The sequence below is a fragment of the Haemaphysalis longicornis genome, unplaced genomic scaffold (genome assembly GCF_048455015.1).
Source record: "Haemaphysalis longicornis isolate Haplotype H1 unplaced genomic scaffold, Haemaphysalis longicornis Haplotype H1 scaffold_32, whole genome shotgun sequence".
In the NCBI taxonomy this organism is placed as follows: domain Eukaryota; kingdom Metazoa; phylum Arthropoda; class Arachnida; order Ixodida; family Ixodidae; genus Haemaphysalis; species Haemaphysalis longicornis.
In genome coordinates, this window is record NW_027526343.1 from 3,496,183 (window position 1) to 3,518,834 (window position 22,652).

At 47.4% G+C, this 22,652-nt stretch overlaps 1 protein-coding gene and 1 long non-coding RNA gene across 3 annotated transcripts in view; one reads left to right on the top strand and one right to left on the bottom strand.

The window, feature by feature from the left end:
• Window positions 1-7,865: 7,865 nt before the first annotated feature.
• LOC144177828 (uncharacterized) lies at window positions 7,866-11,148 on the bottom strand. 2 transcript variants are annotated; one of them, XR_013323868.1, is made up of 4 exons: window positions 10,865-11,148; window positions 9,641-9,724; window positions 8,349-8,709; window positions 7,866-7,947 (listed from the first exon to the last, which is right to left on the bottom strand). It is a non-coding gene; the product is annotated as an uncharacterized LOC144177828 (long non-coding RNA). The 2 variants fall into 2 exon arrangements; XR_013323869.1 differs by lacking the exon at window positions 7,866-7,947 and adding an exon at window positions 8,160-8,249.
• Window positions 11,149-20,484: 9,336 nt separating this feature from the next.
• The window catches only part of LOC144177829 (uncharacterized protein C14orf119-like), a 31,658-nt gene continuing 29,490 nt past the window's right edge, over window positions 20,485-22,652 (top strand). The window contains exon 1 of the mRNA XM_077705408.1: window positions 20,485-20,667. The gene's annotated coding sequence lies outside the window, so the exon portion shown is untranslated. The remainder of the gene's footprint in view (window positions 20,668-22,652) is intronic.

Here is a 22,652-nt window from a genome sequence, read left to right on the forward strand (position 1 = left end):
CATAATGGGCTCCCTGCCTCCAGCGACCTGAGGCCCTTCGACGCCGCACAACCCTTCCTGGCGCGCGAGGTGGAGACAACGCACCGCACCCTAGAGTCATCAGCAGCCAAGCTCGACAGGTCCTGCCAGGCCGCATCAGCAGGGATGCCCGCTCTATACTCCGCATGCTGCTCGATTTCTGCAACGTGGCAGCCCGCTAGCACCGACAAGGCCACCGGTCGTCGCCCGCATGTGCTGACTTCCCAGAGGCCGAGACGCTGGAGCACCTGCTCTGCTCCTGCCGCCAGCACGATGCCCCGCGAGCAGAGCTTCGGGCCGCACTCCAGCGTCTCGGGCTGCCCAGCCACACCCTGATGAACCTTCTTTTCCCGGCGCGCCCCAAATCCATGCGGCGGGAAGCAGTTCGGCTTGTCCTGGCCTTCCTCCAGGAGACCAACCTCATCCAACGGCTGTAGACCAATGCCTGCCGGCCAGCCTTACGCGGTCCTTATCTCTTTCTTTCCTCTTTCTCTGTCCCCATTTGTTCCCACCGATCCCCTTTCATTCCCCTTCTCCCCTTCCCCTGGAGTGGGTTGTATGCTGGTGAACTCCCCAATAAGTTCAAAATATCCGCAGTCCACTTCTCTTCCACTTGATGTATCAATAAAGCACTCACTCACTCGGTTACCACCTGTGGACAAAACGACGCGGGTCCGCCAGTCATGCATGAAGATGACAATGATATAAATGGATATGACAATGACTACTACTACCACAACAGTGAAAAGCGACGATACAACAGATAAATAAACAATTTCAAACCTAATGCAATGCGTGGTGGTTCTTACTTAGAAAGACAGTGCTAAAATAAAAAGAAATCATCCAGGTTCGTTGTGGTTCAAGCCTTGCGCGACTTAGTGCAAGCTTCACCATTTTTTATGTAAATTTTTCTATTCCTCACTAATGGCGTCGTCGTCTGTGTAAAAACACTGTAGGAAAGCCAACTTTACACAGTGGGTTTCCGAGAACGATGATAATGATAAGCGAAGGCACATCAAGCGCCTCAAGAAAAACCTTTCCCGTGATGAGAATTGAACCTGGCAATCCCACGATATGCAGCTGACGTCTATCCGATTGCGCGATTCCGACACTGTTGAATCAGTTTGGACTTTAAACTGTGACTTTGACTCAGGCTGCACGGGAGAAAGCTTCGCGTTTTAATTCTTGAATAGAGGTTCTTTTGTCAGTTCGGTGAGATTGCTTGGAGTTAATGATTGTTTTGGGGCATGCCTCATAGCCAATGTGAAGGTTCTCTCCTAAAACACCCAATTTTTTCTCGCTTCACGTAACGGCATCACTGTGGTGTCGGTGTCTATAGGGCCGCATTGAAGGTTTCCACAAAATGGAACGATTCAAGAGGTTTACAAACAAAGCGAAGTTAAAACTCTCGTGCTGCAAAGAAACAAAGTGATTTTGATTGTGAATTAGTGGTGGTTGTGAGTGAGCATGATAGGGGAATGGGAGTGGCGAGTGCGGGTGAGTGGAGGAAGCGAGTGGTGATTGCGAGTGAGTGTGAGTGGCCATATCAAGTGGTGAGTGCGAGTGCGAAGCAGTGTAAGTGGCAAATGCGAGTGCTGAGCGTGAGTGCAAGTGGTGACGACGAGTGGTGAGCGTGAGTGAGTGTGAGTGGTGACGACGAGTGGTGAGCATCAGTGCGTGTGAGTGGTGACGACGAGTGGTGAGCGTGAGTGCGAGTGAGTGCGAGTGGTGACGACGAGTGGTGAGCGTGACTGAGTGCGTGTGGTGACGACGAGTGGTGAGCGTGAGCACGAGTGAGTGCGAATGGTGAGGGCGGAGTGGTGAGCGTGAGTGCGAGTGATGGGAGCTGAGTGGTGAGCGTGATCGTGAGTGAGTGCGAGTGGTGGAGACCAGTGGGGAGCGTGAGTGCAAGTGAGTGCGTTAGGATAAATATATTTTTGAGTGAGTTTGAGTGAGTGGCATCCAGTTTTGGCGAGCTATGATGGCCATGCAAACTGTGTGTGTGCCACGTCGGCCGGACAACGGTGTGTGGCGGGAGCGGAACTGCGAACGAAGAAATCCGCACTTCAGAAAGCATGATTCTTTTTCCCTCGTCGTAAAGTTCTGTCGCATTTAGCAAGAGCAATCGTTCTAGGTGACCGCGTAATGCGACTTTTCTACCGGGCAGACAGTACGAAATGGATCGTCCTCGTAAAATCATGTTGAAAATTTCGCTTCTTCGCCGATGGGGCACCTTGTTTTCATTTTAGGTGCTCCAAAAACCCCGTCCTTGCTTCTAATACGCATACCTTCGCGCCCCTGTTGCTCCGAAGCGTGCAGCAAAGTTGTATACCCTTTGCAAAAAAAGTATTCCACGAAAAGTTATCCTTACGCTCGTATTTCAAAGAACTAAGTCAAAGAACTACAACAGATGAACAACACCCTTCGTCTCCAGCACCGCGGAAGGCCTGAGGATGCATGTGGAGTCACATTTACCAAGCCGGCATCGTCGTAAGAAACCAAAACAAACATGCGGTTGATCAACCTGCGCTACCGCCGCACCTCTACGCTGCCTCGCCGAAAGTGCGTTGCAGTTAAGCGGACTTACCGCCCGCTGTCTTGGGCCACGGTGGGTGCTCAATATAAAATTATTTTCACGTGTAAAACAGTATTCCGATTAAACTTCCCGAAATAAGTCCCCTTTGTACGCCCTTTCAAATGAGCCGGCCTGAGCCCGTATTTTTACATGAACCGCCACACAGCGCGGTAAGCGTCTGAACATGAGCAATTTTGCAAATTTTCAGTTAATTTCTTCATTGCACTAAAACTAGCAGCTTCCCGGGTTTCATATATTTCTTCCGCACTTACCGTTAACAATATAAACAATGTGTATAGCTTAATTGTCTCTACATAAGTTTCAATAGCTGTAAAAAATGTGTAAAAATTGCTGAGAAACGCTACTGTGCTTCACCGCTAATTCTTTTGAACAGCGCAAGTAGACGAGGACGAGAAGTGGACAGGACACAGCGCTTCTGTCCACTTCTCGTCCTCGTCTACTTGCGCTGTTCAAAAGAATGTCGTACCAACACGCCCAAGCTTATACCTTAGTTCACCGCTAAGCCTATTTTAAAACGCACTAGTAACGGTCAATGCCGTGTAGCAAGGAAGCGCGCTTCTTTTTCTATCACCTGTAATTACTTCGCGGCGCTCGGTAAATTATTTTACTTTTGGGAATTTTTTTTTCGCAACGTAGGTTTTTGTCACCGCGGCGAATTTCAAATGTCTGTAAGAGACAGAAAAAAATTTTCCCGCCAAAACTCGGCAATCAACAGCGGACGCAGGTGATCAACCATGAATTTTTATTGCGTAATCGGAGACGGTTGAGCGAACTCTGCGGGTCGTTTGGCGTGGAATGACCCTGAAGGGTTCCTGGAGTGACGTTTTGGCCGGTGTGTTCCCCGCCTAAACACACGAGCACCTTGCAGGGCTTCAGGAGCGACGTCAGTGGCCGGTGCCGTCTTTCCTCTCTAAGCACGCGCACAGTGCCGGTCGCTCCTTTAAGCATCCACGAGTGCGGGGGTGCACGTGCTTGATAGAATGCTTACACGAAAAGGCTGTCACTCTTGTTTAATCGAAAACTATACCCCGAAGCAAACCGAGTTCAATATGTTTTTCATGTTTACGTAGTTCACCGTGTAGTTGTAGTAATATTGTGGAATTCCCGTCTGCTGCCAATGCATGGACTTCTACGAGAGGAAACCGGTTAGCCTTGGGTTTTGCGCAAACACAAGTCCTTCCAGGTTGGCGCAGTTCGGACAATTCCTGCTACCGGCAAGGCGCGTACGCTGATCAGCAATGCTTCAACAACACAGCGGTTTATTCGCGCCGCTGACAAAAATTGATGTCGGATTGTAGAAAACCGACGCCAGGGACGAAGAGCGGGTGCTCCTTCCCGAGTATAGGCGGTGGTACGCTCATGACGGCCGCCCTCAACTGGGGTACCCGCAGGTGCTCTCGTCAGGAACCATGTCTGGAGACGGATGCCACAGACGACCTCCTAAGACCCGGGGATCCTTGCAGAAGGCCCAAGCGTGGCAGGGTCCCGTCCCGTCCGGTGCAGTCGTCAGCAGCGGAAGAAAACAGTCCCCGGGCTGGCGCTAGTTATAAAGAATTGTCTGGGCCACCGCGCATATTTCTGCGCAGGGGTAATCGCGCGGCCCCTTCCTGGCGTGCGCTGCTTCGACACTCGCATGTAAACACACGCACGTGTCCAAGCGTAAACTGGCAGTGTGGGTTCCGACAAGGTTTCGTCCTGCTAATTAGCTAATAAGTATGCTCAATCGTAAATAACAAAAAAAAACATGTTTCGCTTCGATCACTTCATGGCTTGCGGACTTTTCGCTAGCCACCCTTCCTCGCAGATAAGTGGAAGGGCAGCGTATTTTTTAAGCGTTATTCCTACTTTAGACTCGGCGGCCACAAAGTCACGGCTGGGCTAAAACGGAGGTCTGCGCACAAACGCGTGCGCGCCGCCGCTCTAGCCCGGCCGTGATAAAGTAAGGCAAAAGCAAAAAAAAAATCCCCCCACCTCCCCGAAGGGGATCGTGCGGAAATGCGAATGCATTGGGTGCACCGAATTCTTCTTTGCGGTATCGTTGCCGCGAGGGATTCGACTTCACCGACTTCCATCGCTATCAAGGCGCCAGTCGGCAAGCAGTCACGGAGAGAGGCGCGCGCTCCCTGCATTTATATGCGCAGCGAGCGGAGAGGGGTACGCGGAGAGGAGAGAGAGACCCGCGCCAGCCCGCGCGCGAGCTCTCTCTCCGCCCCGAGCTCCGCGATGCGAGCGCCCTCACACGCCGAGCGCGCTCCTCCTCTCCACTCACTCTCCGCTACTCCGCCCGAGCTCCGCGATGCGAGCGCCCTCACACGCCGAGCGCGCTCCTCCTCTCCCCTTGCCCTCCGCTACTCCGCACCTGCTCCGGTTGCTAGGCGCGCGCCACAGCTGTTGCTAGGCGCACGCCGCTCAACGACGCAAGACAACCTGCGGCTAAGAAATGCATTCGCATTTAAAAACCATAATTTAACGTGTAGAGCACCGATCAGGCGAGAGAGACGGCACCAGACGTGTTGCCGCAACAGGAACTTGATTTTCTCTGCGCGTGGCTTGGACCCATCACCAACGTCGTCTACGCTCCATCATCATCAACATCAACAACCCAGGAGCAGTCCGAGCCACGCGGTGGATGGTGATGATGATGATGCCGCTACAAACAAAACTGGCCGCGTACTGCTTGCTTCATTGCAAAAGCCGTGGGAAGACGACCCCGCACGTCATTCCGCTCCCACCCGTCACGCTATTCCATATTCAATGTAATTCAATTTTCCCGCCTGATGATAATGATGACTAGTGGCTTTCCCTTTGAATCGGGACATCGGTTCTCAGCAACCGACTTGACTGTTTTATTCCACTTACTTCCCGTACTCTTAGCTAACCTAATATATTTGCCTCCCCACAGCTCCCCAACCCCCGTTTTAAACTCATCGCTCGCGCCTCAATCTTTTTCTTCCCCCTCTGTTCAAAACTCTCATCCGTATGACTACTCCCCCTACGTACCCATCCCTTCCCTACTTTTCCTCCACCAACATTCCCGTCGCCTCTTCGTCACCTGTATGGCCCTAAAGTTGAGGCGCCCCCTCACCCCAAACCCTAAAGCCTCCGCGAGCGTTGTTTTCCCATCGCCCCACGGCGATGTGCCTTCGCGTGGTGTCGATGATGATGATGATGAAGAAGATTACAGTCAAACCCGGCTATAACGAACCCGGATAGAGCGAATTATGCTATATATCGAACAAAAATAATTCAGTTACGGAAATACATGGGAAACATATTCCTTATAACGAAGTTCACATCCGATATATCGAACTCTGCACGCCTAGAATGGCCGCCGAAATGCATGGTCTCGGAGCGGCGATTGAGATGTGGATTGGCCGCGACCACGGAGCAAGAGCCGCGACTGAGACATTGCGCCTCGAAGGGAGCGACGTGATGTCCGACACTTTCCGTAACTGTTTCCGACGCGCGCGACTCACGATGGAACCCGCCCAGGCAGTGAGTCCGGTCGAAGACCGGCAGCATTGGTGAACTGTGGGAAGAGCTCGCCAATGTTCCCGATGATGTCCCGAGTGAAAGCCGTCCGACGCTGATAATGAAGCGCTTTCCGCAGTCGATGTGCTCCGACTTTGGAGGACGCGGACTCGAACTGGTGCAAACAATTTTTCGTGTAGAGAATGCTATGCTAGTTGAAGCCGCCAAAACGAAAGGGAGAAGAAAAATCACCGCTTTTTTTTTTTTTTGCAAAGTAGGCAATTGGAGCCGAAAGTAGCTTTATTACTTGCAATATATGGATTATTTTGGGTATGGTAATGGCTACTTTACTGTGTTCATTTCTGCATGCGGGGATGGTGGAGTTGGGGAGGGGGGAGTGGGGGGGCTTCCGCGGATCGCGAACTCGTAACAATAAGCTCGTTATAGGCAGGTTTGGCTATATCGAACTATTGGATATATCGAAATAATCGCGGTGCATATTGCAGTTCGCTATAGACGGGTTTGACTGTAGTGACCTTCCCTTTGAATCGGGACGTCGGTTGTCAGCAACCGACTTGACTGTTTTATTCCTTTTATTGATAATGGTATCCCCTATAAATGTAACAAGCTAATTACGTGTCATCTTATCAAAGAAACTAATATATCTATGTTTAATATTGTTCGTTCAATTCTAGCGCTGCTCTTAGGGCAGGCCCAAAGCACTTCTTTCTGCCAGATGTGGTAGCTGTCCTAGGCCATATTCCCCTCTGCGCTTTTCGGCCACCAGCATTCTAATGTTCTTTTAGTCGTTGCGACTGCCTTGAAGTCAACTGCTTCTGTGCTACCCTTAAAACCTAGAGTTTCTGGAAGCCGAATATTTCCCTCATGTAGATTTGGATGGATACCCTCACATTCTAACACTATGTGCCGCATAGCTTTTGTTTCTTTTCCCCAGACCACGCGTACCCATCGTTTTGCGCATACTTCCCCACAAAGCTCTTAGTTGTTAGGCATCCTGCTCTAGCCTCAAAAAGCAAAGCACTGCCCTTCGAATTACCGTAGAAATTTAGAGGCGAAGCCCCTTACCCAAGTAGCACCAAAACATTAGAAGAACGTATTTTTTTTGTTTGGTGCTAACGTTAGAGCAATGTTCTTAATGTCATTTTTTTGAAATGTTTAACTAATGTTATCAAAAACGTTACAGTAATGTTCTGTCAAACATTATTTAAACGTCCACAAAACATTTTTACAACATATTATTAATGTTAGTGTTACATTTCCCTAACGTTGCAGCGAACAAGCTAATAACGTTCAAAAAACGTTTAAAAACAATGTAAAACGTTACATCACATTTCGCCAAACGTTATGCGAACAGTAAGAAAGCATTTCTACAACATATAAATACTTTTGGAGTTACGTTTACCTAACGTTGCAGAAGCACCCTACAAAAACATTTTAAGAACAACTAAAAAACGTTGCAGTAACGTTTCGTCAAACATTATTGGAACTGTGAGGAAGCATTTCGACAACATAGTAATTATGTTGGATTTACATTTACTTAACGTTGCAGAAAACACGCTTGAAACAATCTTTTAACGTTGCAAAACCTTTTCAGAATGTGGACCAGGAACGTTACAGTGACGTTTTGCCAAACGTGTGGAATGTGTATCGTGGAGCATTGTTTCTGTTATCCACGTTTGCCGGTTACGATATATTTTAAAAGCAGTTTCAAAATAACAAGGAAAAGTGAAATTTCAAATAAAATTTTATTTTATTTTTGCGTGGTTACAACATTTTTTTTATTTACATTCCATTGCTGCTGCTGTGCAGGAGAGGAGGCTCCATCCAGGGGCTGGCTGCGTCTGTGTGGAAAAAGCAAACAATTCCTACTGCAGTACGCTGCTGCAGTAGGCGGTTTTTGCGCGAAAAAGTAGTCGCCGCCTAAGGATTTGTTTAGTTAACGAGCGCACACACGCACATGCACTAAAAGGAGAGTAACTGAACAAGCAGCTACGCAGCAACTCGTGCTAACCATATGACCAGAAGAAAGCAAGCGCACAAAATTTTGGGTCACCTGACTCCCAACTTGAATATCCCGAGTCAGTAACCTATACAGGTTAGTGACTGTTCGTCAAAGTCGCTCGCTAGCGGAGTGTTGTGTCTTCTGCATGGTTCATGTATTTTTATTAGGCAGAGATTAGGATGAAAATCATTTAAATATAAATGCACTATTACATTTTGAGAATATTAGTTTATTGCTTACCTTGTGGGTTCCTGTAAGCCCAATATTCGCAAAGTGGATCCAGTCACCAATGATGTGGCCCGCTATCGACTGTGACCTGCGTCACACCAGCAGCAGCTGGAAAGCATAGGGCGCGACTAGTTATGGGCTGCATAGCAGTTCATAAATTGAACTACTAAAACAAATCAAAATACGCTCTCAGAAATTTTCTACACTCACCAAATACTACTCGGGAACGGATACTAACCTCTCGGACCGTTTTCTTCTTTTCTTCCTGTCCAACTGTATATAGATGACCGCTACCTCAATCGAAACAACCCATCTGAAAATTCGCTTGGTTGTAGAAGCGACGTTTGCTCCTCCAGTCCGGCAGATCTTTCACCTAAAAAAGAACACAAAGTGCTAGAGGTATTACAGATGGTTCACACAAAAGAAACACCCATTAAACACGAATGTGTATAATGGTCCAAGTTTACTTACGTAATAAAGGGAACCAAAGTGGGAACTCATCAACGAACAACATCGATCCTATAGTCTTTCTCAGCACTGAAAAGAGTTGTGTGACATGTTTAATATATGCTTGGAACAGGCTAGGGGAAGAAAGGAGGAAGAATTTGAACATTTTACAACCACCCGGGCATTCTTCTTTTTTTTTTTTTTTTTTTTTGCACGAATGCAGGAAGGTTCTGTTTTTCAGTCAAAGCCATGCGTATCATTGCAGCCACTAAATTTGTTAGCGTTCACTTTAACCATGGTTTTTGTTTTTTCACGCTCGGCGTTGTTACCTCGTCATATGAAACGCACCCTGTTATTCATCACTGCTGAGCATTTACAGGATTTTTCAAAAGTTGGGAAGAGCGCCTGGAACCACGGCTGTAAAAGCCTTTGATTCAAGCTGTTCGAAACCGCACCACCGATGAACAGTACTAGAACTAGCTTTTTTGCTCGAAGCATGTCGGTTTTATTTCGGCGAACGACGGCTGTGCATGATCAATGCGGCCCCAATGAAAGCGTGTTGGTTCCAAACTTCTGATAAAGTACGCGCAGTAGGCAAAATTCTGTATCCAGAGTGACCTCTTTTGGGCGGAACGGTTCCCTTTGGAGGGAGTGGGTGATCGCTAGCATGACCAAGTACCTCCCACACCTCCTACCCCCAATTACCCCCTTCGGATCTTTATCGGCTTAGTTGAAAGTGGCACCTGCCCTGGTCATTCCAGCTCCTGTTGTGCTGTGCGTTATCGATTGAATTCGCTTTTCCATTTTGATTCGCTAAACCCGCTAGCCATTTACACAATTGAGCAATATTTACTTACCAGTTTCTATGGTCTCGGGATTGGCACTCATCGTCGATGAACTCCGCGGCTTTCCCGGTTTGAGGGTATCTTGAAAACCATAGCCTGCAATGAAAGTGACTTTGACTCTTTACCAGCTGCTATTTACCAGCCTTTTGGGGTGCATTTCTCACAACTCAAGAACGCGCTATGCTGCTTTAATGCATTTCAAAAATGTAAGTCGCAAACGAACGCATGTACTCGAACAGCGCACTTTTTCCCACCCTCTGTGACACCTTCAGCCCTCAAAGTGCCCCTTTCTAACAAAGTTGGCTATATAGTCACGCAGGTTGTCTGGTTGCTTACTCGCCAGCGAAGAAAGCTACGACAAAAGGCTCAGGTTTGCAGCTTTTAACAATATATCCCAGAAATCTGACGAACTTTTTGCGATAGGTACACCGTCATACCGTCTAAGTTAACCAGCGGCAAAATAGGCTACCAAGGGGTGCATTCTGACCTGTTCGTTTGCATTTGTATCGACTACATTCCGAAGTAGCTGCACTGGCTGCACCCCCCCCCCCCTTTTTTTTTTTTTCACGTTAAGGAACCCCGGCGTTCCCAACATAATTATCGCATCGCCAGGCAATTAGGGGCAAACGTAATGCTTTTGTTTTTTTTTCAAAATTTCGCACAGCGAACTAACGTGACACGCACATTATTTTGTTTCGCGTGCCCAAGCCGCTACCTCACTTGCCCGGCTGAAGTGAAGATCATTCGAGTGTGGGCGAGGTTAGTTATCCGAATTCACTTTGCTTTGCACAAAGCGCGCAAAAATCGTTTCCATGCAACGAACAAAAATCGTTTCCATGCAACGTACCCGTAACATCGATTCTTCCATCAATACTGCCTACTATATAGTTCACCAAACATATAAGGCCCGTTCACACTTGCGACGATGAGACGCGATTTCGGAAACTTTTGCCGCCCGGCGATCCGTTTTGTCGTTCGGTCTCGGCCAATTTGTCGCCGCGACAGAAATCGCGTTGTTCGTCGCAAGTGTGCACGGGCCTATAAGCAAGAAAATACTCACAAGTTGCTCCTGCACACCTTCCTTGTATGTCGCTTACATTGCCCAAACGCCACCTCTGGCGCTTCGTTTTCAATATCCAGCGATAAACGGGCCTCGGTTGGACAGACCATGGAGAAAGATATAACACCATCGAACAGGCTACGACTGAACAAGCATGCGCTTGCGCATATACTTACGTCTACAACTGCAGTGTTCCAGGTAAACGATCCGGTGTAACGACTGGAGCTGGGTGCGCACGGGGTCGGCAGTGGCGAGAAAAGACCCCTTGAGCCCTTGCCCTTTTTTCTTTCCCTCTCATATGGGGCGAGAAGGCAGTGGATCTCCAAGCAACTTTCCGCAGCCGCTGTCTGCGGCTGAAACCTGTCTGAATGAACAAAAAGCCGTGGGGGGATGCTACACAAAGGAACGTCGCACAATGCGACGGGAAACTTCTCCACCCGCCCTTGGGGACAGCGCCGCGAAGTTCGTCTTTTCCATCGCAAAGTGAAGACAGACATACCTGCTCGTCTCAACGAACAGAATGAAGAGGACTCGCGAACAAGATTGACTCTGAACGAGACTGATCGTGATGCCCGGATCAAGGAACGCTTCATAACCAAACATGAAATGCGAGTGGTGTAGGGAGAAAATTTGTAAAAAACACCAGTGGCATTTTTTTTTTTGTAAACTAGAACTTAAACGTTTTGATTCACTAGTCAGAAATATCATGCTTCGATGAAAAAAGAATTGTGGGCAACTTAACCAGTCCAGCTGGTGCGTACGGAATAACTGTGTGGTCACATAACTACAAAAAAGGGTTGTTTTTTTTTCGTACAGGCGGGGACTTAATTTTGCAGACCACGCGAGCGCGTGGCAAAAGCCACCGATGCGCGCTCTGTAGGCCCGGCGCCTGTTGTCGAGACCGGCGCGGCGCGCATGCGCGACCTGTTTTACTCGCAGGCACGCCGATTTACACGCTCCCTGCAGCGGTGCTGAGATGGTCACTGAAGCACCGCAGAGCGACGCGTTTGTAGCATTCCCTTCTTTCCGATGACATATTCGGGGCCTAATGTGACGATTGCGCGGGCGTTGGCGCAAGTGCTCATCGCGTCCTGATAAACACTTGCGTGGAATGTTTTATTTGTTTGTTTTGGGCTTTATCGTTTATAGACGATGAGACTGGCGGCTTGAGAACGGCGTAGCCAAATCAAGCGCGTACGAAGCACAGTCACACGGTACCGCGCTACGGACAACGAAACGTTAGCTATACGAAAAGCGAACCTTTATTCATGTTTTTTTTTTGTAAACTGTTTGTCCAATGAACATATATTTCAGCTCGCTTTCCGCTGCCGATTAAGTAGGCGATTTGCAAGTTTTGTAAAATAATTTTTTTTCGGTTTGCTTGCTGCCTACTTCCTTACTTAAAATGATTGAAAGACATACCCATATAAATATCGGTTTGTTCTGCGCGTCAGCATTCGTCAATATGGCACCTCGGGTTTCCATCGAAGAACGCCATAATATTATTGGCTACTTTTTAGAAGCCCTTTTTAAAAGGGATATTTGCCGGCTTACTAATAGGCCAAGGGATGCTGTTAGCCGAGCAATTCGTGCCTACGGGGATGAATTGCTCCAAGGCTGGAGCAAATCTGTAAGGTCGGCTTGCATTGATTCATTATGAGGTTTTAACGTGCCGACGCTACACAGGCGATGAGGCGAACCATAGTGGAAAGCTGCGGATTAATTTTCATTACCTGGGGATGTTCAACATGCACCGAAATCCCAACACACTCGAGCATTTTCCCTTTTCGCCGCTATTAGCAAAGGGCCGCCTTGCAGACGCCCAGCTGAGCAGCAGGACAAGGTCAACAACGAAACAAGAGGACAACAAGCTGATTGTTTGGCTGTGGCTGAACACCCGTTTATTAGTGACAAAAACATTCAGAAGGTCCTAAGTCGCGATTAATATTACGGCTACAAGTAGCCAATAATGTTATGGCCCTCTTCGATGGAAACCCGAAGTGCCATTTTGATTAATGCTGACGCGCAGAATGAACCGACATGTCTTTCAATCATTTTTAAGTAAGGAAGTAGGCAGCAAACAAACCGAAAAAAAAAAATTCTTTTACAAAACTTGCAAATCGCCTACTTTATCGGCAGCGGAAAGCGAGCTGAAATTTATGTTCAGTGGGCAAATAGTTTACAAAATAAACAACATGAATAAAGGTTCGCTTTTCGTATAGCTAACGTTTCGTTGTCCGTAGTGCGGTACCGTGTGACTGTGCTTCGTACGCGCTTGATTTGGCTACGCCGTTCTCAAGCCACCAGTCTCATCGTCTATAAACGATAAAGCCCAAAACAAACAAATCAAACATTCCGCGCAAGTGTTTATCAGGACGCGATGAGCACTTGCGCCAACGCCCGCGCAATCGTCACATTAGGCCCCGAATATGTCATCGGAAAGAAGGGAATGCTACAAACGCGTCGCTCTGCGGTGCTTCAGTGACCATCTCAGCACCACTGCAGGGAGCGTGTAAATCGGCGTGCCTGCGAGTAAAACAGGACGCGCATGCGCGCCGCGCCGGTCTCGACAACAGGCGCCGGGCCTACAGAGCGCGCATCGGTGGCTTTTGCCACGCGCTCGCGTGGTCTGCAAAATTAAGTCCCCGCCTGTACATGTATGAAAGCGTGTTACCCCTGCAGCCTTGAGCACTATTAGCGAACACGATTACGTAATTTCTCGCCTGATCGCCGATAAAGCATGCCTTCGCCAGGAATGCCTTCGCACATGGAGTCCATTCCCCCCCCCCCCCCACCCCCCTCCCCCTTCTTCCTCCCCCGTTAAACGGCACCGAAAATTACATAGTCTCACGACTAGAAATAATAGGATATCATTTCACAGTAAATCACGGAATATTACGCAAATTACGGGATATTACGGCTAGAAACTGCTCTTTCTAATGTTTTCTAAAATGTTTTCTGAGTGAATCTAGAGCAATCTCTCCCCTGCCCAAAGAACCACAACTTAACAGGAAATAAGCCGCAACGAGTAAAATAAATCTGCTTTATAATAGGTGTTGCTTGAAGTGCGTTAAAGGAAAACCTAACAATGGACTCAAATCGTAAGATAAACTTTTGAAACGCGGCATTAATATAATAAAAAAATTCAGTAAGTGCAGTAAATAGCCATTCACGACATACGATTTACCAAAATCAAAATACAACAATACGTTCAAAGCAAATAAGGCATACAAGAACCAGACCGAAGTAGGTGGCTAGTACCAACAAATATATTTTACATGACCTGCTCGAGACAGCTAGCGCACCGCTGGCGTTGTCTTATTACTGCTGTTTCCAGAAAACTGCACGTGCACTGCTTGCGTACTCAAACGCTTCGTCGTCGTTTTCTACCGTCGTTGTCTCCTTCCATCGTGGCACGTTAGGAGCACACTACGAGTAACCATATCTGTTCTTCAAAATGTTTTCGCATCGAAATGCCTTTGAACCGAGAAGTCCGTGCATCGGAAAGCCCGTGCGCCGAAACGTGCTTCACCGAAATGTCCCAGACCCCGTCATAACAGTAACAGGGAGACACTGAGATCGGATGATTCGTTTCAAATTAGCTCGATGGCATAGGCGCCAACAAAGTGGGCGCTGAAAGGCTCGATCCCCCCCCCCCCCCCCCCCCCCTCTTCCCTCACCCTCCCCATTTTTCGAGGTCTTCGTGTCCTTACGCCGCACACGATGATGGGAAAAATATGGGTACGCAGCTTTTCAACAACAAACGCAACTCAAGGTTTTAAACGAAGTTCGCGTAATTGGAGGCTAAACATTGCGCTTCGGCTGATTATAAGGACTCGAATGCTTCCTAATCGTCTTGCCCTTGCCTGTGAGAAGAATTCGTGCTTTGAGTTAGCACAATGTCTGCAAGGCACAAAATGGGAAAAAAGGAGTCATTTCAATTACATTTGAACCAGGATGTAACTAACTTCCATGTGACGAATTCCTGGATTTAACAAAGTTTTTCAAATCCCCATTGCCAGCCTCATTGAAAACGATGCGTTTTCGACCTGGCCTCTATATAACGAAGGCATGGCAACAGTTACACCTTCATGTAACGAATTCGCTACGCTGATGAGCCATCGTTTTTTGCACTTTTTCTGAAAAATTGGCTGGAGATATGCACTAATTTAGCGAACATTGCCCGCTCTGCAAACTACCGTGTGTTTCCAATGTGAGTGTGGTGTCGCTTAATAGGTGCTAGGCCCAACTGTCGGTGAGTATATTCGCGCGTCTCCACTGATTTCTGAGGTGTAGGTTCGTTGGTGACGAGTTCTGCTACTAGAAAACAAAAAGATTTGTCTTTTCAAGACAAGCTCGCAATTTCAGGTGCCGTCTCCGCAGGCAAGTAGGATCAACGTTGTCGTTCGGTACAGCATCCCAGCTAGCACCTTCTCAAAAAGTTTGAGTGCACAATTAAATAGCATCAAGTTCGCGAAAAGGCGCCCTTTCAGCACACGTTTGCTCCTTGAAACTGGTTAAAGCAGCGAAGAGTGTCAAAAGGCAAAATTGATAGTTACGTTACGCTTGCGAACACAGGGGTATAAGTGACCTTGATTCTTTGTACTGCCGTGTACTGAAAAACTTCGTGGAAAAGCAGAAGCCGCAAATAGAGCATTTTTTTCACTCTGAAATAAATTCTTGAAGGGAGAGTTCACTGTCCCTGATGTCAAGTATTCTGATTTAGTTTCGGCTTCATTTACGGGTGCCTTAAATCGAAACTTGCATATAATGAAAACCTGCATGGAACGAAAATTTTGAATTTTTATCAACTTCTTTACATACAGGTTTAACTGTACGCGTAACTCTATATTTCGACGTGGTGCGTGCTTTTACACGGAGGATAAACCTAGGCTTGCATCAAAATTGACGAATTGATTACGTCTGCCGCAAAGGGAAGTTTTCAAAGTTTCAATTTCGTCGCCTAAATATATTTATGAAGTTTCATCAAAGGTAATACAGTTGTCAAACATTATAGCTTTTGCAGTGAATTAACAACACCGCAGCAGCAGACATCAAAATATTTAGGCAGCAATCGTGCCGCCAGCGCAGCGCTATGGGGAGGAATTGGAGCGACAGCGGAGTGCAGTTTATATACGTAGATGTTAAAAGTTGAAATCCACTCTAGAAATACAGTTATGCGGCTACAAAGGAAGGCTGTACAGCTTGGTTAGATACTTCGCAAGGGTCCCGGTGCTTGATTTCACCTTGGGTCCACCGCCCATCGACATCATGAAGTCGATTTCCCGACTAAACTTATAACCAGGAGGCTAGCCATTTGTAGCGCGAGCGTGAGCGTAGGGTATCATCGATAGTGAGTACTTACGCGCTCGTATAGGCTCAAGGCAGGAGCATGGATATATGGTTAGCAACCGCCACCAAAATGTTACAGAGAGGAAGACGTGAAACGAAGATGTATTTACAAGGCGTATTTACACCCGCCTTGGTGGCTCAGTGGCTAAGGCGTTGTGCTGCTGGGCACGAGGACGCTGGTTCGATTCCCGGCCGCTGCGGCCGCTTTTCCGATGGAGGCGAAAAGCAAAAACGCCCGTGCGTACGAGATTTAGGCGCACGTTACAGATCCCCAGGTGGTCAAAATTAATCCGGAGCCCTCCACTACGGCGCGCCTCATCGCCTGCGTTGCATCGGCGCGTTAAACCCTACAATCCATCAACCAACAAGGCGTATTTACAGAACAGAAGGCAACGCGCAGACCAAGAACGCCAGAGCTTCGTCTACTTCCTTTTCAATACATGTACACCTCAGAGTCGATCTGAGCGTGCCCAGCGTGTTGTTTTGGCTACAATTTAGCACACGTGCGAGCAGGCTAGGCACTGGCGTTCGTGTCTTCTTCCTCTGTGGCTGATGCACCATATGCTGTTGTACTTTATATGGCTAATGCGAAACAAAATAACGCGAAACTGCGGTGTCGCAGTCTCGCGTTGCATGCGCAGGGCAACTCTGGCTTTCACTGTAGGTGTGAGTTCGTTACAGATCTACCAAATCATCCAATGGGTGTTAATTCGATCGCCGCATTGATAAGAAGCAGCTCTCGCATTTTTGTTTTCTGCTTCAATGGCGCAGAATTTGCCGTGCAAACGTGACAGGAATGTAAAAATTACACATAACACTGTCAATTCCTATTCATTTTTTTCTATTCCTATTCATTCCTAGTCATCCATTCATTATTTCATTCATTCATTCATTCATCCTAGTCATTCATTCCTAATCATTCCTAGTCAATTCCTAAAATAAATTTAACTTCATATGATGCTTACTGAAAATAGTTAAAAGCGTGCTTTCGTGTATATTTGAAGTAACCTGCATCTGACTTGCAAATCGTTGTTTCCCGGCAACAAGTGTATTTCTCGATGACGCAAAACACCTTCTGCTGCTCTGTGCTGTCGCTCTTTCTTGCGCTCGGAGCAGATGACAGAAAAGAAAAATACCAGGCAGCCTCACGCCGGAATACAAGACACAAAACACGCTTTTGACGCACTTCCCTGCAGGTCTTGAGAGGGGGAGCAAGCCCCCACCCGCCGCGCGCACCCGCATGATACACGCCTTGCAAAACGAGGGGAGCGGCGGTGGGCAACAATAGGACTGGTCATAAATGGGACCGGTTGTTGACGGAGCTATTCCTCTGAGGGAACAAAAGGCAACTGAGGGGAAAGCCGCCTTGCCTGAGAAATGTTTCGCGCGGACTCGCAGTGGCCAAAACCACAACTGATGACACGATTGGCGCTGTAATTTATCCTCCTCAACACGTTGGCTTGCCCATGTCCTGGGCTGGGCTGGGCTCATAACACAAAAGAAACACGCACGCATACACACTTACAACATTTGTCTCAGCACATCTCCGGCGGCGTCAAAATGCAGTCAAGCACTGAAATAATGTGGCTGCGATTTTTAAAAGCATTGGCGTAGCCAGGATTTTATATCGGATTGGGGGGGGGGGGGGGGTTCAGCCGTTAGAGCTGCTCAAACGAGCTGGAAGTTGGCCGCGGAAGACACGCCAAAGATAGCAGAATCGGTGGCGACACGCCGACGGCACGAGATGCAAAGTTCTATATATGTGAAATAAGGAAATAACCCGAAATATCATCCCCCCCCCCCTTTAATGTCAAAATGGTGAAGAGGGAGCCAGAAGAACCGACCGGTACGTGCTGGAGCCTGGAAGCGTTATCTGGCGCGTGCGATTCACGTTCGCGCGAATCACCCGTCCTAGATGACCCCCCCCCCTCCCCCCCCCTCCCCACTTCCCTCACGAGAAATTTCGGGGGGAGGACTTGTTTCGACCCCCTGTACCCCTGAAGACTTTGGTAAAATCCAGTTGTATTGTGCAATTAGTTTGAACATTTCGCTAATGCTTCAAGCATAACATCACCCTGCCGTTGTAACATAAATGTTATGCTTATGTTCAGATTTATTATGTTACCTGACAGTATTACCTCGAGCATTTTAATAACGTTAAATTTCTAAAATTACTTCAACGTTATGCCTTGAACATTGTAATAATGTTGCAATAAAGATGTTACCTATAACGTTGCTTTGCGGGTACTTCTTAACATTATAATAATGTTTACATTTTTACATCCCATTAATGTTCTGCCGTGAACATGCCCTGAACGTTATTATAATGTTTCAATTTGTACATTACTTTAATGTTGAGTCCTGAGCATTTTAATAACGTTACCATTTCTAACATTGGTGATAAGTTGTTTCCTGAACATATCCTGAACGTTATTATAATGTTTGTATATTTACATTACTTTAATGTTGAGTATGAGCATTGTAATAACATTAGTATTTCTAACATTGATTTTAAGTTGTTTCCTAAACGTTAAATAAATGTTGGGAACAAAACGTTAACATACATGTTTGTTTTCAACGTAAAAATAACGTTTCTAACATAACATAAACATTGAACGTTTTTTTTAAACGTTACATAAACATTGCCTCGTAACATTTAACGTTATTTAAACTTTCGCAACTTCCAGATAACGTTATTCTAATGTTCTGTGCTACTTGGGTAGTTGCTGGGGCTGTTGGCGTCTCCTGTCGTTGTCGTCGTAATCGTCGTCTCATGTAGTGACGGTAGTATAACACCGGGAAACTCGTTTATGCCTCGCGCTAGAACGGAACGCGCACTAAAAAAGCACTGGGACACTCGTTTACGCCACGCGCTGGAGCGCTTCGTAACGGGTACTGAAAATTGTCCGCGTATCTGCTCCTTTCGTTGCAAATGTAGACGCAAGACGATATTCAACTGGCGCCCCTGCCAAGTGAATACATCCCTTCTCTTTCCCGCTCAACTTTCCTGCTGCCCCTCCCGTCTCAACCTTTCGTTGCTGTTGCCGTTTGATTTTGTCCGATTCCGCCAGGTAGCGCTGGCAACAGAAGGCGACGGTTTCGGCAGTTGAGGTAGTATTTTATTTGCTATCGCAAAAAAGCGAGCATCCGTAATTTTTTTTAAATAAAGGAACACTCCAAATATCATTCATGTATCGGTTTTCTGCCTTATATTTGCGCAATGTTTTGTTCTTGTTCAACAATGTTGGCAAGTATGAACATTAACACCGGACTAAGACATATAGATTTGGCTGTGAGTATATAAGACTATTGCGCAGCATCAGTTTTGCTTCGGACGGCTGGCTGAATCAAGGGACACACAGACAGACAGACGAAAATTTTCCAGTTCAAGTAGCCCAAGAAAGACAATCGTCTTTAAAAAACACCCTGGCACTCGTTTACGCCTCGCGCTTGAGCGCTTTGTAACGCGTACAAAAAAAAAAAAAAAAAAAAAAAACTCCGGGACACTCCTTTATGCCTCGCACTCGAGAGCTTCGGGATTCAAAGACAAAATACTTTTATAGCAAAGCTGTATACCTCTACCCCCCAAGCGGTTTCATATCCTTTGGCAAAAACGCCAAGGTGCCAAGAATACACTTGCACACGCATGCTTCGCCCTTAACCGGGTTTCACGTTAGTAGAGATATGGCCTGGTATTTCTTTTTTTTTTTCGTGTCCAATTATTTGGTCCGGGACTTTTTCTTCATTTTATTTGTTTCTATCTGCTTTCTTTTTTTACTTTTGCCTTCGCATTGCTCGAGCGTTATTTGTTGGGAAAGCGCGAATCCTTTTCTTTTGATCTCTTTATTTGCTTGCCCATAGCAGCTTTGAGCAGTTCCGGAGCATCCCAAAACTGCTCCCGCCATAAAAATTATATGTGGGCATAAAATACGGGCTGCTTGGTAAAGCTCAGACCTGCTATAAGCAGGCAAATGAAGAGACCGTTTATTTTCTGTGTCTTAATTGTTCTGCGTGGAACAGGACGAGCGGGAGCTCTGTTCTATTCGTGCTTACTTTTATCTCGCTATCAGAGCCTTTCTGCGCCATTTTCACACTTTTTTTTACTTGCTGTCGTAACAAGAACAGAATGTGTGTATTAAGAACTGATGGTACTACACATTTTGCCCCAAATGTGCCCGAGTTTTCTTCTGCGCGCAAATAATGGGGAGACGTATTACGCCAGCAGGTTTAGTACTGTGGACGTTTTCTGCTTCTTTTTCAAATTTAGCTGAAAACTGAATCGAGGGACCGACAGACAGATCAGAAAGACTATCGTCTTCAAAAATTCGCGCCCCTCACGTAGTGGCGCTAGCTACTGCACCTCACGCACGAGAAAATGCCCTCCCCAGAGTCAAGTGATTGCATTCACCTAGCAACGTAGCAAACCTGCATCCGGTGACGTCACTTCCGCGCTAATCTAGTCGACGAGCGAGCGAACGAGCGTCGGAGTGAAGTTGTGCTCGTGCTTGCATTTGTAAACATATGTGACTCGGTGTTCGGCTACCTTTGAAATAGAAACGTTCTCTTCTCCGCGTGCCGTAAGAGCTTCGCGACTTCCTCGTGGAACCGATCCCACCCAAGGGCTCAGGTGAGTCGCATCGCGTCACAAAGCGTTCCCCCATTGCAAGGAGTGCTCGCGCTACTTCGAGCCGGGCTCGTGCCGGTTTTTAGGGCATTTGCTGCGCTTTTTAGGCTTAGTTTTGGATAGTTGTTTTGACTCTTGGCTGGGTTCCGAAGGATCGCCTGTCGGAGCTTTGAGCAAAGTTCGTTGTTTCCGCTTTATTGGGTCTACCGGCAAAGCTCACTGAGCCGGAGGCCGCTCTCAAATGATCGCCGGCGGCGTGCAGAGCAGCCACGTCGTCGACTCCTGATGCGCTTAATAAGTGCGTGAATTATTTCACTTGGACGAGCGGCGTCGGCATTTGAAAGGACGTGGCCGGCGTACTTCGCAAGCGCGGCCGCTTGCCTTCGTAAACATGTGCGCTTGGCGTCGTTTTGTGTGGCTTCACATCATGTGCGATACATAAACAGCGGAAAAGAAAGATTAAACCGCGAACGTGTGTGCCATTTAACAAAAATAAAGCTGCGTCAAACAACGTCCACCGCTTGTCTTGCTCGCGTCTCCTTGCAGGTATTTTTTAACTTCTCGGTGTCTCGTACAATGCTTCTTAAGCACTGTGTTTTGTTTCGTTTCGGTTTAGTTCGTTTTCTTTCTCAAACCCATCTCTGTTGCCCGATTCACGGTTGCACCGGTATAAATACCACTATCCTGGCTTCGTGTGGATGGTTTCCGTTCGTTTATTGAGCTACACTTTTTTACCTGTCACTCCTCCCGACCAACAGGCGTACGTTTTTGATATCGCAACGCCGTATCGAACAATTTCAAAGAAAAAAAAAAAACCCGCAACCAACCAGTTGCGACAAAACCGGTCGCACATTTATATCGCCCGGACTACGCGGAAGGCAGCTTTCTACGCAAAAATTGGTCGTCGCGTTTCTAGGACGCGCAAGCGCCCGACACCTGTTCGCGCCGCGACCTTGCTCGCAGTAGCCGGCGATCCACAAACCGAGCGTGGCATCAGAGCTTCGTGGCACGCTAAAAGCACCGTGCGCGTTTCCTGTACCACACGGGCCCGCGTCGAGGTCGGATTGTGCGGTTTCCGTTTTCACTTGATCGACAAGGACTCGATTCCGCGCGCCTAGGCGACGAAACTGGAGCGCGCCTGCAGTGAACGCCTCGTTTGAGAGGGACGAATTTTTTTTGCGGAGCAGATAGGGCCCAGCGTAGCGGCGGAGTTGAGAAGCGTTGGCGTCCTCTGCCCCACACGCAGTGCGGAAATTGAACTAAATGGTCCGCGCGGGCGTCGACCCGGGGGCGTTAATGCGCCGGCGCCGGTTGAAAATGGCATTGGAGAAGGGACCGGCACCGACGAGTGCACGAAGCGTGTCGTACCGGGTCTTTTGCAAGTGCTGCTCTACTAGTGTTGGTCATGGCGCGTCTCATCGCCCAGCAATAGCTCTCGTGTGCTAAACCCCCAAATGCATCCTGAACTGCTCCCTTCTGTGAATGTAAAGATATTTGCAAGCGGTGTTAAAGAAGTTCATAGTGTATACCTATTTTTTAAGAAGTTGGCGACAATGTAGAATATGTTGGGAGGTGATTGGAGTATTTAAATCTGAGCATGCACTATATATATTGTCGCGTACAGCAAATGTGCATTTGGGGGTGTTTGTGAGCTTTACTATAAGAAGCGGCGGAGAAGAACGCTCTTGACCGAAAAGCACTCGAGCTGCCAGAGCAAAACACTGGTGATGATGCGTTTCGAGTAGCACTCGTTCGTCTTCGTCGTCACCTTCGCTGTGATGTCACAAATAAAAAGTTCATTCACATGCTTATGGATACGTGACAATATGTATTTAGATGGGTACCACCTGAGGACATGTTTTTCAATTTCTTTCTTGCATATCAACAATGCAACTGCAACACAAAAAACCGATGAAATCTTTCCCCTTGATGTCTGACTTCTGGCCTTTGTTGCTGTGTGTATGTGTGTGTGTGTGTGTATATATATA